Source organism: Prunus persica, chromosome G1 (assembly GCF_000346465.2).
Source record: "Prunus persica cultivar Lovell chromosome G1, Prunus_persica_NCBIv2, whole genome shotgun sequence".
Lineage (NCBI taxonomy): Eukaryota > Viridiplantae > Streptophyta > Magnoliopsida > Rosales > Rosaceae > Prunus > Prunus persica.
In genome coordinates, this window is record NC_034009.1 from 18,195,440 (window position 1) to 18,212,711 (window position 17,272).

Sequence of the window (17,272 nt, forward strand, 5' to 3'; positions counted from 1 at the left end):
TTATCCTGATCTTCTTTGTCTCCAAATTCACATCAATCACGCAATTCCCCTATGAAAATCGATGAGAAATCATATATATATATATATATATATAGGGGTAGATCCGTGACATTACTATTTTGAAGAGTTAGGGTATTTATTTATTTATTTCAAGCTTAAAAACTCAAAGCAGCTAAAACTATATGCAAGAGGCAATAATGTCTCAAAAGACAAATGAAGTAGGAGAAAGTCTTCCCTCCAAATTCCAATGTTGTATATGATAGTAATCTCACAATGATTGATTATGTGACCGGTACGTGTTTTACTAGATGTGAGAGACCCGTTGTATAGCGATTGATCATGCGACTAACATGTGTTTTGTTACATAATTACAACATCAACATCATCTGGACAACCAGTAGAGGAAATATCACCAAATGAAAATATAATCCAAGCTTCATTATCGCTAGCTTTTTGGGGCAAAAAAAATACCTACCTTCTTTGTTTCCACTAGCTTTGGATTCTTCAGCAAAATGGTCATGAGATTTGGCTTATTTGGCATAAAATAGAAATTAGTAATACTACTTTTAAGGGATTGGTTGAAGCATCCCAATCTCACAATAGTAATTTCAAATACTTAAAAGGAAAAATAAGAAGTTAAAAAAAAGAAAAAAGGATTTCCATTGTAACACAAACCTAACATTCAAAATAGTAATTCTAACTATTAAAATATTTGAAATATAAATTAAATCTATATATATAAAGCAAAAGGCAGAGAATGGTGAAACATTCAAAATACCAGAAAATGCCCTTGGTTAATGCAAACATTAAGAATTGAAATTATTAATTAAATGAGGATAATATGGTAAATTCACAATTTTTCGTATTAAAAAATTAAAATTAAAAGAAAATTCAGATAATGTATCCTATTTTTATGGAACACAAATATCCATTATCTTTTTTAATTCTAAAATAAATTTAAAATTTTTATAAAAAAAAACCTCTCGCATGCGCGGAAACGCGTGCAGAGAGGCTAGTATAAAATTAAAAATAAAACATTTGAGTGAGTTTTATAAATTAGTAAAGAAAAAAAGATCCTAGCTAAATCAGTAAAGAAAAAAAGATTTATCCTGATCTTCTTCGTCTCCAAATTCACATCAATCACGCAATTCCCCTATGAAAATCAATGGGAAATCATATATATATATATATATATATATATAAGGGGGTAGATCCGTGACATTATGTTTTTGACACAAATTTTCAACCATTAGATTGAAATGGATTGAATGGCTAAGATTAACTAAACTAATTATATTTTTTTGAAGAAAAATATATATTAAAAATAATTATTAATTGACTTTCTCTTTCTTATTTCTCTATCGTCAATCAATGTTTTATAAAATCTTCCTATTTCGTTGTTCTCTATCCTCTGGAATTCTTCAGTTAATGACTTTCCCATCCTCCTCCTCTTTCTTCTAAAGCTTTACACAAGTTTCTGATTCTTTTTCATCTCTATCCCTAACTTTGTTTTTTGTTTTTTTTTATTGCTTAGTTTTTGGGTTATTACAGTTATACATAGATTATGACTCTCGAAGTAAAGGCTTGGGAGCAACACCTCATCCACACAAACACACAATGAACTGCACAGCAAACTGTCTTTTGCCATATATTTTTTAATGTTATTATTAATCATAATGAATAAAAGCTTGTAAGCCATTAAGATGTTAGAGAAAAAAAAAACAGAGAGAGAGAGAGAGAGAGAAACACAAAGTTAGATCAACCAAATAGAGAAGAAATATTGCAACAAATCTGGGCTTTTTCTTTTTTGGTTAAATATTAATATCTTATTTTCTCTTCAATATTGGTAGCCTGAGACAGATTTTCTCTGTCGTGGAAGAATGCTCGGTTGGTGTAGATGACAATGGCAAGGGGAAGGTAATGGTGAGGTTTCGCAGGTTATTAATTGAGAAGATCATGATGATAAGAAAACAAAAGGGAGGAACGATAATTGAGTGATTTTCGGGATTATCATATTTAATAAATAAAAATGAAATTTACTTGGCATTAGAGATTTAATTTAATTTAAGTAATTAATGAAACATAATCTCAACCATTCAATCCATTCTAATCTAATGGTTGAAAATTTGTGTCAAAACTTGTGTCAGAAACATAGTGCCATGGATCCGCCTTCATATATATGTATACAGAAAGCTTCCATTGAGGGATCCCTCAAATAAGCTTATTTGAGGCACACCCCTTATAGGCCCCACTCCGGATTGTATTTCACTAATTCAAACCGTCTATGTTGTAGATACTCACAGAAACAAAAAATGAACCAACAAAAAGCTACTTTAAGTCCATTTTTGGTCTGGATTGAGGACAGGTTTACTCAAATTTATGTATGGGGCTCTATTCATCACTTGTATCATTGTAATTCTTTTCATTTGATTAAAAAAAAAAAAACCATATATGATATACACTTATCAGACAGGGAGATTGCAATTGTTTCGTTTGAGAATAAGGATAATGTACATGTCGGGGATTGCTGTACAAATATGAAGTCTATTTCTTATGGCATCCATATGTGTCAATATGACCTCTCCTTTGTACATGAGAAAGGGGAGGAAAAGAAAACACCAATAAAAATTCATAAGAAAAATTAGAATACGATTCATTTAAAAACATTCAATATGCTTCATTGACGTGTATCAAGTTTGCCAATACACTTAATTCACTCTCGAATTCTTAGTGAACTCATAATCACAGTACAACACTTGAAAAAACTCCAAGTCGGCATTAATTTATAAAGATATTTAGTCATATGCCCATTCTTAACACAAAAAAATAAATAAACTCTACATCATTTAATTTCTATAAACAAACTATAAAAAAACCCAAAAAATAACAGCCGCCTCTATTTAATTTAGGGTTTTTAGGTCCAATGGTCCCTCAACTTATACACGAGTTACATTTTCGTCCTTCAATTCGTAAAATAGTTGTGGTGGTCCCTCAACTCCACTTCTGTTAGCACCATTAGTCCTACGTTAGATTTTCTGTCAAATTTGAGGCAGAAATAGTATTTTTCATATTCTTTCTTATGGACAAAACTGTATTTTTATCCGCATCAGTCATCTTCTCCCTCCCTTCCTCTGTTAATTTTATGTTGAATCTCTAAGATACACATGGAAGAACAGCAGCCACCAAAATCCTCCACACACTCAACCCCCCAATACCCACCCCTCCTACCACCTCCTCCATCTCTCTCCAACCTCCCTTTTATTGGATTCGTAATTGGTATATGGGTGAGAAGTTGTGGGGGAATTGAATATTTGGTCTTAAGGGAGTGGGATGTGGGTATTTGAAGAATTGGAGCTGCTGTGGGAGGTCGTTTTAGGGGGGTGGTTGGTGGTGGAGTTAAGGCTGAGTGACGTAAGGGAAGGAAGAATGAAGCAGGTCGTGCGGGTTGTGATTGTTGCGGACTTGTTTAGGTACAAAATGGTGGTGTGGGTGGTGAAGCTGGTGAGAGTGATGATGTTGGGCTTGGAATGACCATTTGGACTCAAGTTTAACAGAAAATTATCTAATGTAGGACTAATGGTGCTAACGGAAGTGGAGTTGAGGGAACTCCACAACTATTTTGCGAATTGATGGACGAAAATGCAAATCGAGTGTAAGTTGAATGACCATGTAAGTTGAAGGACCATTAGACCCAAAAACTCTTTAATTTAATTTTGATTATTAAATTACTTTGATGCTCTATTGAGTGTTTTGAGTTTTTTTTATGAGGTTTTGGGGTTGGGCTTGTTTTAAGAAATTGATGGCAGTTTTGTAAATTATAAGAAGTTAAAAGCTTCTTTGTTATGTTGTAAATGGGCTTTGAGTGTATTTCTTAAGTCCATTTATTTTTATAATTTGAGCCCCAATTATAATAGTTAATCTCCCTAATTTATATTCTTTGCATTGTTAGCAGCCATAGATTAGTTTTGCCATCTTTGGTGGAATGTATTATTTCTGCCATTTCCATCCAAATTTAGATTATCCTCTATGTAATGCAAAAGAATTTAGTACAAAAAATTACTTAACTTTATAATTTGATAAGAATGAATTGAGGGTTTATACCTGTTGTTCTATGACATTACCCTGTAGTCCCAAAGTTATATCTTGAACTACACTATTTATGTTATGTAGACCTCTCCATGTTGGAAAATTGTGACTCTATATGAAGAGAAAGAGATAAATTTATGTTTTTGTTGTAAAGAAGAATAAGTAAAGAAGAATAGGTGAAGCCCACATAGCCAACTAACACCCACTAAACCTAACCACACACCCACCAAACCAAACCACTACCCAATTGATTGAAGAATATTAATGATGTTGTTGATTGAAGAATATTAATGATGTTGTCTACCAATTATATTGTGAGGTGAACAACCAATGTCTTAGGCCTATAAATAGATACCTCCATCAAGAGAAGTTCACACATAGAGAAGAGGAAGAGAAGGAAGAATGAGGGTGAGTGAGTTGAGAGGAAAGAGAGCAAGAGAGAAATTCTCCAAGAGAGAAAATTGAGTGAGCCATACATATTGTAAACACTAAAGTTGTAGCCCTATTATTTCATATAGTGAAAAGTTACTGCTGTTTTTCTCCGAGGACGTAGGCATAGCCGAACCTCGTTAAATACTGTGTCTCATCTACTTTACGTGCAGCTCAATATTCGCACATATCTCAGTTCATTTTATAACACGTTATCAGCACGAGAAGCTCTCAGGTATAATTTTTGTGTTGTACTATTATCTATACTACTAACCCTTATGTTGATGTAAGGAAGAAAAGTCGTGGAGGAGCTGTGGTCTGCAAGAGAGATATACGAGCAAACCAATTGTGTGCAGATTACAGGTGGAAAGCATTTGATTTGAGAGACAAGCATGATGCCTTTCACAAACGATAATAATATTATCTGCTATACTATTTGATCGTGGTGTTGATGAGAACCCACCAATAATTGCCTTTACTTTACCGCAAATTTACTTTTACTTAAAGTAATATAATATATTATATGGTGTAGGTTTATTACCCATACAACAGTATTTATTTAAAAGGGTGGTGCGGGTTTATCGTCCACGCCTTTACTTTTATTTAAATGTATGGAGCAGAATTAATGCCCATACAAGCACCTTTACTTTATGAATTTAATTTACCGCACATTTAATTTTATTTAAGGTATGGTGCGGGATTAACGCCCATACAGCAAGCAATTTAATTTATGAATTTAATTTACCGCACATTTACATTTATTTAAAAGGGTGGTGCGGGTTTATCGTCCACGCCTTTACTTTTATTTAAATGTATGGAGCAGAATTAATGCCCATACAAGCACCTTAACTTTATGAATTTAATTTACCGCACATTTACATTTATTTAAAGTGTGGTGCGGGTTTATCGTCCATACCAGTAATTTATTTACCAGCAATTTATTTTATGGATTAAATGTGCTGTATGATGAGTTTTTTACAGTATGCAGATCAGGACCAGAAGTTCCTTGATCCTCATCATACAATTACATCAGGACTTGAAGATCCTTGATGATGATAATATGAGAGCTGACAGTCTCTCCGGTACTATATTTGTAAACATGTAATTGGACTTGAGGGTCATTGATCCCTGACATGTAAATAAGGACCTGGGGTTCCTTAATGATGTAACAGTACCGTATTGGTTCATAATGCCATACACATGGATGATAACTGTACTGGTAAATGTACTGTACACATGAATAGTGCCGTATACATGAATAGTGATGTATGCATAAATATTTACCATTTTGGGTAAACTATCACCATTCAAAAAGGGAACCTGCAGTTCCTTAAACTCATGGATGAGCAATTAAATGAGATGCCAGAAGTTCCTCAAAATATGGACAATTATGTAAGGGCTTGAAGTCCAGAAATATGTACAGAAAATTGTAAAAATGTCCATACCATGAGAATATGTGATTTTGGCCCGAAGTTCAAAATCTAAGGGGATTGAATGTCCATACCATGAGAATATGTGATTTTGGCCCGAAGTTCAAAATCTAAGGGGATTGAATGTCCATACCATGAGAATATGTGATTTTGGCCAGAAGTTCAAAATCTAACAGTGTTGAGAACCTGAAGTTCCAACAATTAAATGGACAACCCTTGAGGTATTATTGCAAATTGTGGTACGCCACATATCTCTTTGGCATAAGAGAATGATGAATTGAGGCTCCCCACATATTTTGTTATATCTGGGCCGGAAGCTCATGAACCCAAATATATGAGATATTAGCGTGGCTTTTACTCAATTCAAATTTCATGTCCATTTTGAAAAGGGCAAATAAATTCTGAGTTTGTGTTTAGCCCAGGCCAAAAGTTCCGGGCTCCCATACGTTGAAATATGAAATTTGGGAGAGTCGATGTGGTTATTTGAACCTATAAGGCACAAGGTTCCAAACCGTCATTTTGAAAAGACGTAAAAACCACAGGTGCAAATTTTAAGAATGTGCGCAATTATTATAACAGGAAAGGAGCAAGTTGAAACGCAGTTGCTCCAATCAAGTTTTGCAAAGGCAATATCTATAGGAGGAAATATGGCTACAGTTTCCAGGATCCCAATATTATCTCAGACCAACATATTATCTTTTTCTTTCCCAGATTCCAAAACTTCACGTGGCCTCCATTAAATGTTTGTCGGCACTTTCGGCGTTTTCAAAGTTTTATTTTCATCAAAAGCCGATCTTGCTTTACGGATTTCACGGAGCTACTTTTTCAAAAGTACCCCGAGAATCTCGCAATTTTCTTATGGTTAATTTGAAATTCACCGATTCTACCTATTCATTGTATTTGTGTATAAATGTGTTACTAACGAAATTTTCTTTGCAGAAGACATCCAGTTTTCTCCATACCTAGTGGTGCGATATCTACTTGTTTTTCTTATCAGTGAGCACTTAATATGCCCGAGAAGCAAGACCATCTCTGATCATCCATTCAGGAAGCGAGACTATCCCTGATCACGTTCCCGCCACATCAGGGAACTGTGAAGGCAACCTTATGCTCTAATCTCCGGAAGTTCTTCTAAACTAGAAGAAATGAGAGCTTGTCGTTTGCTCCAACCAGCTTCCTTCCTTGATTGCTGAGCTTGTTGTCTGCTCCCACCAGCTTCCTTCCTTGATTGCTTACCTTCTCTTGCAATCAATATCACATTATTTTTGCATTTTTTCTCTTTTTATAACTCTCTGTTCATAAGAGATTTTATTTCTTTAGAATGAACATATGAAGAATGAATCCATGAAGTGACCCTAACTATGAGGTTTATTTGTTTTAACAGAGGCAAAAGAGTTGTGATTTTTGCTCTTGCATGATATAACTAGATCATCAAGCGCTACATTATATTTACTGGGCCGATACGAGCTTGAATGATACTTGAGAAAAGTTTCTCCCACCTAAGAATGTAAGCAATACTTGTGTTATTTTATGCTTATATACTTATTTGATATTTTATCTTGAAAGGTAACCAAATGGGGAGATAAGTCTGTTCCAAAAGAATGGCTTGTATGTATCCATGAATTATTAATGCAAATTTTACAGATTGCAAGTTGGATACATTGATAATACACTGCACAGATTAATGTACTATAAGAACAGAATATGGGTATAGCAGTGATCAATATGATGCACGCCTGTTGCGTAGCAAATGATATGGATTGAAGTCCCGAAAGGACAATCCTTTGACATGTCAATATTGATATTATGCACGCCTAATGCGTAGCAAATTATATGGGTTAAAGTCCCATAATATGGGTTAAAGTCCTAGAAATTAATTGACATGTATGTATTAATCTGTGGCATGCCTGCAGCATGACAGATATATGGGTTCTAAATGTTCCAACTCCCTAAATGGAGATTTTCCACGCCCTATGTAAAATAACGCTCCAATGGAGGTTATAATCCACATTCTCACATAATAAAAGCCCCATGAAGTGGCTTGGGTACCCAAAAGCAAAAGAAATGCTTATAATTGATGCATGCGCATGCACATGAGAATTGTGAGATTATGAATTGATGAATGACAATTTTTGATTTTGGAGTAGCTACTTGAATCATCAATGGGCCGTGTTGATTGGAACCACGTTCAATTATTAAATGTCGACAATATCATTGGCCAAAATGGAACGAGGTAATTCCATTATAAATGAGAATGAACGTGAAAGAACAAACCCCCAATACGAACCCCAAAATTTGTTAATACTGAATTTATACTTGGGTGTTCGGAATAAAAGGGAATATACCTACTTTGTATGACACACTGTTTCTGGCAGAAACAAGGAATGTTGGGTTTTCTCCATATTTACAGATTCAATTGTGCCCCCCTTATTACACAATTACGGAGACCAACATATTATCTTTAAGGGTTATTAAATGCACAGAGCATATCGCCAGAAGCGATTCCTAAAGATGTATAAATAGCTGGGTTAAAGCTATATAATGTGTCATAAAGTTTAATCCCTTTTAGACAAAATCCGTTGAGAGGATTGACAATTGCATAAAGCAAGTCCCTAAAGGACATGTGCTTGAAGCACAAAATTTGTACTCAATATTAATATGCATAAATTACCTCAGTGAGTACATTGATTATAATGTGATTGCAACATATTAAAGCTTCTGCAGAATTCATGAAATATTTGTCTCGACTTAAGGATCGAGCATTATGCCAACGAGATTCTTGCTTATACTAAGAAAGTATTGAAGCATTTTTATGAGGATTATCCGTTGGACACTTTAATGATTTTTCGGAAGTATATTGGACCGGACATCATATTTTCCAGATAGGGCTCAACTCCATCACCATCATTTTGGGATGATGTGAGGTATATTTGATGCTATCTCCGCATAACACCATGTACGGGCATATTCTTTCAAGTGAACTTACAAATAGCCCAAGTTTTGTTAGAAACGCGGACTCTGAAAATTTCTATGATTTACATAGAAATAGCTCACTGGAAATATATTTACTTACTCAACTATGAGAATTATTAATGGCTATATCCTCCACTCACTCCGAAAGATTCTCACTCCAAAAGATAGTCATGAAGACATCAGGGGGAGATATTAATCAGGGGGAGCATCTAGAAGTATGCTATACAGATTGTTGTACTCTTTTTTCTTCCTTCCATCAGTTTTCTACCTCACTGGGTTTTTCTCCAAGCAAGGTTTTAATGAGGCAACCAATCTAGGGACATGTGGTCTCCAAGGGGGAGTGTTGTAAAGAAGAATAAGTAAAGAAGAATAGGTGAAGCCCACATAGCCAACTAACACCCACTAAACCTAACCACACACCCACCAAACCAAACCACTACCCAATTGATTGAAGAATATTAATGATGTTGTTGATTGAAGAATATTAATGATGTTGTTGATTGAAGAATATTAATGATGTTGTCTACCAATTATATTGTGAGGTGAACAACCAATGTCTTAGGCCTATAAATAGATACCTCCATCAAGAGAAGTTCACACATAGAGAAGAGGAAGAGAAGGAAGAATGAGGGTGAGTGAGTTGAGAGGAAAGAGAGAAAGAGAGAAATTCTCCAAGAGAGAAAATTGAGTGAGCCATACATATTGTAAACACTAAAGTTGTAGCCCTATTATTTCATATAGTGAAAAGTTACTGCTGTTGCTCTCCGAGGACGTAGGCATAGCGGAACCTTATTAAATACTGTGTCTCATCTACTTTACGTGCAGCTCAATATTCGCACATATCTCAGTTCATTTTATAACAGTTTTGAATTATTTGGACTACTTCCTGAATTCTTTGGACTAAAAGGAGGGTGCTGTAGGGAATGATGTATTATTTGTTGAGCCTATTCTTAACAACTAAAATGAGTTATTAAAAACAGCAACTTTAATTCTCGCAAGTGCACGAACCGTTTATAGTATAGCTTATGTAAATACGAGGTCGATCCCACGGAGAATGGTAACTTGGTTCCAAGTTAAATTACTTAGAATGCTAGAAAAATATAGAACAAAGAAAGTGACTAACTAGCTAAAGGCAAGGTCGAATTCAACAATGCCTCTTGCTAATTACTCAAGGTCTAGGACAGAATCCTAGCACCACACACGCACTCGAAATGGGGGGTTTTGTTGTTGAAATGAAAACAAGAAAGTGAAATGAAAGTGCTCGAAAGTAAACACTGGCAGCAATCAACAAGTTGTGAAACAATGATTGAGAGGTGTTAGAGCCTTGGAATCTGCCACTAGTCTTCCTATCCAAGTTATGAATGCATAGAAATTGACTCAAGCTTCATCAACAATAGATTATCGCATACAAGCCTATGGTATCTAGGTGCGGGATGCATCATTCTCCTAAGGCATGTGATTGTGCATGGTATCTACACAGCACGTGATCTCTAATATGCAACCTAAGCATGGTATCTACTTAGAATAAAGCATACAAGAGTCATTAAGCTCCTTGAGAATATGATAATCACACAAGTCCTAGAACATGGTATCTGTCCTAGTCAACCTATGGTTGTTAACCCCTTGAATGATTCTTAGGCCATTCATGTGTTGCTTGTGAAAGGAGAGTAGAATTGGTGAATCTAAACCCCTTCCCAACCTGTGCTAGATGCATAAAATCCTAGTTAGCTACTCCAAGAAAACATACATCAAGCACATAATAAACTGGAGATTAACAACTTGATAATAAAAGCAAGGAAATCAATTAACTATAAAATCATCCATAACATTGAATATTCATGACTAGGGCTTCATCCTAAGCCCTAACTAAATGGATTAGTTAGACATAACTATGAATACAGAAAATAAGAAATACATAGATAGGATAAAGAGAGGAGAAGAACTAGATGGTGGCAACAAGGTAGTTCCCAGGACAGCTCCAAGGTCCCTTCTCTCTTTGTGGTGAATCTGAATGTGTGTATGAGAGTAATGGATGAAGTGAATGTGTGTGTCTGCCCTCTTGAATGAGTGTGCAACTCTCAATTTATAGAGTGCAATTTCGTGCTCCCCTTTGGCTGGTGAAACACACCTCTCTTAGCTGCTCCCAATTGCCTAAGCTACCCAATAAATGCCAACTGTTCCAGCTGTCCAATAAATGCTTTTGTGGACTTTTCTTGGTTTCTTTATGGAAAGCTTGACTTTTGTTCATCTTTTTGGGTTCCCATAATGATTTGTCTCCCATGTGTAGCCTACCATAATTCCTGGAAAATGATCCTTGATTTGTGCAGACAAGATCCCCATAATTAAGCATGCCATGTTTTGCTCCTTTTTGACTTCCATAGCTGAAATGCCTCCCTAATTTGCTCAACATGTCAGGTCTAAAGTCAAACAATGATGAAGTGAGGCACATGCCTCAAGGGAGGTGTGGAGCACAAGGCTCACCAGCTGGCAGCTACATATTAAAATCCTCCTAGAGCATGGTTCAGTGTTTGACGGGCCAAGGACTCTAGCTATCATTAATTGGGCTGAAATTTGGATATGTTATACTAGACACCCATTGGAACAACGTCTGTGAAGCATGTCTCCTCATCCAAGCAGTGTAGGTTGCTGAAATGAGGCCTGCAAGATGACCCACGAATTTGGACTGACAAGGAGTGTGGCCCAAATTGGTTCTGTCATTAAGCTCATATTCCTCTTGTGCCAATCAACCCTTAACATGCATGAATTGTATCAAATGTGATCCCCTTGCTGTCCTAACCTACAAAACACACAAACATAGGTAAGAGACTCAAAATAAAGAGAAACTAAACAAAATTACTAAGCAAAGAAGGCATGCAAATGTGTGAAATTATGACCTTATATCATTATTGGAAGAGCACGTAAAGAAAAAGAAAAAAGAAAACTACTTTATGAAGTACTGTGACTAAAAGGCTCTCTCTCTCTCTCTCTCTCTCTCTCTCATAGCTTGCTATTTGAATATCAAGCAAAACTTTGGTACAGTCCCGCTCACCTAAGGACTTGAAAATGAGGTCCTATGAGGCCAAATTTATTTTAACCACAAGATTATGTTTAGTTAGATCCAACCGCTTAAAATATTTTTCAACTTAAAAGGTTACCTTTTTTTAGGCTAAAATATACGAAAAGAACCACATTTGCTAAAATATACAGGGATTAAATTAGTCAAATTGATAACACGGGGACTAAATTGGTCGATAAGGTAAAACAAAGGGACCATTTCGACATTTAAGCCTTTTTTTTTTATATATTGGGAACTTTGTTTTCTTTCTAAGCCCTTCGTGAATCCGATTCTCCCTCTTAGCAAGGTGTTCCAAAAATTAACACTAGGATGTAGTGGATTTTTCTAGAATAAGAGTTATATAAAGGGATTTGTGTATTGAGTTCGCTTTTCTTTCAAGTATTGCAGACATTATTGAAGTTTGGTGGACATTGAGTTTGTTCTCAGTCAAATTATGTGTAGGTTTAGACCTGTAAATTATTCAAATACTTTACCGAGCCGGTCCGATTTCCACCTTACACTGAAACTGGAATAGGTACTATTTAATTGGTGCGGTTTGGTCCAATTTTAGGGAAAAAATTTTATGAAACTGGCCGGAACGATTTAAACCAATTTCGATGCGGTTTTCAATTTTTATGGTTTCGGACCATATATTATTTTATTTTTTTTCTATTTTTTTAAAATTCCAACTAAAATTTTATTTTTTGGGCTTAAAAATTCACAAATGACGTAATTTCATACAAAGAGAGATGATTGGCCTAGAAAAGAAAGATGCTTTGAAGTTGGGCTTGGAGAAATATTAGTTATGGGATTAGAAATTTAGCATTGGACTTAAATAATTTTAAAAAAAATACAAAAAATACGCAGCTGGTCCAATCCGATTTGGTTTTGTAAGGTGTGAAACGGGCACTAAAATCGGATTGAATCAATTCAGCCCGATTTGGTGCCCACGTTTGTTGAGTTTTTAATCAACACTGTTTTTTCCCCCTTTTTTTCCCATCCAGTGCTGCTTGGTGTTCTGGTTTTCCGATCTCGATTTCCACCCCTAGTCTGTGGTTATGTTTGTCACATCCCGGGATCGGCTCCACCGTAGCACGATATTGTCCGCTTTGGGCCCCCCTCTCTGCCCTCACGGTTTTGTTTCTGGGAGCTCACGAATAACTTCCCAGTGGGTCACCCATCCTGGGATTGCTCTAGCCCCCAACTCGCTTAACTTCGGAGTTCCTACGACTTCGAAGCCAGTGAGCTCCTAAAAGGCCTCGTGCTAGATGGATGCGGGTGTGCACATATAAGGCACATCACCCCCTCTCCGTTGGTTGATGCGGAATCTTACAATCCACCCCCCTCAAGGGCCCGACGTCCTCGTCGGCACACTCGCACCACACGGCAGAGTGGCTCTGATACCAAATTGTCACATCCCGGGATCGGCTCCACCGTAGCACGATATTGTCTGCTTTGGGCCCCCCTCTCTGCCCTCACGGTTTTGTTTCTGGGAGCTCACGAGTAACTTCCCAGTGGGTCACCCATCCTGGGATTGCTCTAGCCCCCAACTCGCTTAACTTCGAAGTTCCTACGACTTCGAAGCCAGTGAGCTCCCAAAAGGCATCGTGCTAGATGGATGCGGGTGTGCACATATAAGGCACATCACCCCCTCTCCGTTGGTTGATGCGGAATCTTACAATGTTGCTTCCTTTAGGGAACTTTGGTTTATAGTTAATAGGGAGTGTGCTAGATAACAATCAAATTTCACCTAATTTGATTAAGATCAATGACTAATAAATCAACCTAAAATTACTAAACTACAACTAACTATAGAGGTTTTTTCATTCCAACAGCTACAAATGGGCTTGGGCTGCTGTAAAGAGTGAATGGATAGAGTTGCCCTTGTGGTTGAGTTCAAGAATCATGCCCCAAGAGTGCTTCGAAAGGTTAGTGGAGCCTTAGGAAGCATTATGGTTTCTTTCACCAACAAAACTGACAGCTGTTTATAAATCAATATTATGGCTTAGCCTAAGAAGCTTGTGGCATGAGACCTGAGCATTCATTTTATCATCAGAAACAGAGGTTCAAAACAAGGGGAGAGGGAGAGATGAGGGTGAAAGGATGGGTGGCTTGAGTGAATTTTCAGTCGCTTGACGACAGCTTTGCAACTCTCTTGGACGATTTGCCAGAAGGGAAAAAGGAAGAACGTTGAAGAACATGGCTCGAAATTGAAGGTTCTAGCAGTGAGTGAGGATGCTTGCTCACTCTAGATGTGTTCTTTTGTTGGGTAGGAGATGCCCTCTTTTATAGGTGCTCGAAGTTCATTTTTCCCAAGAAACCCTGTCTGGTTCTTCCCAAATTTACCAAGTCTTCTCCTTTATTTCCCTTCTCTTCCCTTGATTCAACCCATTTTCTTGAAATTTCCTTAATCCAAACACTCTGGGATAAGATTTTTTAGAGCTCTAAAGTCTTCCCGTAGCTAGTCTCTGCGGCACCTTCCTATCTTTGGCAAAGCTCTCTCCTTGTTTCCTTCCTTATTTTCTGGCAAGAGTTGGTAGGGGAAAGAAGTGGGTAAAGGTGCTGGTCCGAAGGGTGTTTTACTCCCAGCAGCCTGCACATGAATTTCCTCTGGTTTTAATGATGGTTTGTCTTGGATTTGACTCTAGTCATGTGCTGGAGGTTTCTTGAGATATTTCTCAAGCTGCTGGGCCACTCCTCCCTAAAGTGATCGGCTACTTTTTTGTTCTCTCTCGTTCTTACCCATACATTTAGGCTCAAGAAATGGACTTGAGTTTTGGTGCTCCTAAGCCGCCCAAAACTTCCACTTCTTGTCCCATCAATGGGCCTCGTGAGTACTCGTAATCATTCATACCACAACCCATTCAGCAAACTCTGGGCATTTGCGTGGCTTTGGTCTACTTAAGCTTGTAGCATGGCTTGGTGCCAAAACAAAGATTTTCCGCTTGGTGTTGTTTGTTATTTGGCTTGCTTGTGCTCGAGCTTTGCCGTATTGTAAAGGGCTATGACCAGGCCAAATGGCGTTTGATGAGATAATAAGCACGGGTTCATAGAGTCAGTATATTTTACAGGCTTGTCATGACCTTTCTGCGTGGCGGGTTACATATTTGCTTGGCATGGCACGTGTGCAAACGCATACGACGGACTCTTGCATATCCAAGTCGGGTTTCTTCCCAAGTTAGGTGTCGTACTGGGTCGAAAATATATTTGCGCCCAGCCTTGAATTTTCTGGGCCTTAACACTAACAATTCTTATAAATTACCAGGAATGCCACTGAAACTTTTTTTTAATAATTTCATTAATTCAATGGAGGCCAAAACTTTCAGCTGTGCATAGATCACCAAAACGACACCACAAGACCAAGAATTTCAAGTGAAACGACAATGCATACCCAATGCCTGCGACAACTTGAATGTGCACGACAATTCGCATTCACTCCTAGAAACTGCCTTCTCCATAGTTGTCCTTCCCACTCCTTCCCAAAACCCAATACTCAGAGACTCAACCACCATCAACGAGGAGCATCGTCGACGATAATTCACCACCAACCACTAGCAACGACGTCAACAACTGCCGAAGACACTTTTAACCTTTCCTTCGAAACTCACATAAAACCCAATTATAAACATATATATAAAGATTTATAATTACCTTATTACAGATAAGTAGGGAAACGAGAAAATTATTAAAATAACTTTGACCACGTGAAATCTTAATGTCAACAACAACAGTTTAACTGAAACATATATTTTCCTCTTTTACTTATAAAACAAACTCATCGCTTAAGGAATTAATTGTGGACTGTATAAAATCCTTAGAACTTAGAAAACTCTCCACCTGGATGTACCCCCCCCCCATCCATATTCCGTCAATTCCTTTAATATTCCATCAATTTCGATAACATTCCGTCAATTCCAATAACATTTCGTCAATTCCAATAATATCCCGTTAATTCCAATAATATTTCGTTAATTCCAATAATATTCCGTCAATTCCATCCTCATAGGTCTCGGAAACACAAAGTTAATCGATCCTCGTAGGCCTCGTAGACAACAAGTCAACCCGAGCTGCATTCCTCTCAGGCCTCAGAGGCACCAAGTCAACCCGAGCCGCTATCCTCGCACCACACGATTCAGGTGTCCCAGAAACTCGCGAGGCATTATCAAAAATAACAAAACTATTTGAAGGCAACATGGGGGGTACTCCTGTGATGGATTTAAAAACCATATCCAAAACTTATCACAGATTTTCCCCTTATTCCACAAATCTATATATCAAATCTTTCCTCAACTCTTCACAACTAATCACAATATAATATAATATATATATATATATATACATCCTTGTAGGGGAAAAAAAAATTACATAATAACTCATACGCATTAAATCATCCAATAACACTCGGTGAAGTACTTTTTTAATAATAATCACAATAACATTAATAAATAAATAGCAATATAACCTTCGAATCTTAATATAACACTCAAGAAAACAATAAAATCCTATAACATAAACACATGATCCAAACGTAATCAAATAAACCACGAACAGTTAAGCCTCGTTTATACGGTCGTCTAGCACTTCCCGAAGGTGAAATTAGCTCGAAAGACTCACGGTCAACCGAGGGTCAAACTTTCTAAATTGGGTCAACCATGCCCACGAGGCCCACGACTTCCCATTTCTGATCCGGGAGTTCCTACGGGTTCAACAGGGTTTAGGAAACACATCCCGCAAGTCTGGTCCGACTCAAAAGGTCGGATCTTTCACGATTGCACGATCTGACGATTATTGCGAAACCCAAACTCTAAGTCATTGAATCGGAACATCCGAGGCTCCGATTCTCTATCCACAAAATCCTACACGATCCTAGAAGTGCCTAGATCAACATATCTTAATTTGGATCCGGTCCATGGCTCGAACATATCGAACCCGGATAACACACAATAGGCGTAAATCCGTTCGATAGTCAAACGACATCCGAATTAAAATCCGAGCACATCTACGTGCTCGTGACAACCAAGAGATCACATTGGAATACAATGCACCTTCGCTACAGTGCCCACGCGCTGCCGGCGTGCGCTACACACGCCTGCAGCACGTGAGTGTCCTTAGAGATACCGGTGGCCGGAAAACTTCAAAATCGAGGGCCTCCCTTCCGGCTAAAGCTACTACTCGACGAGTGGAACAGTTTCTTCAACTCGGACGACAAGTGGCTAGAATTTCGATTGGAAAACCGACCAAACTTAGGGTTTTAAATCGAACCACCTAGGCTAGAAATCGTTCCAATCCTACCCAACCA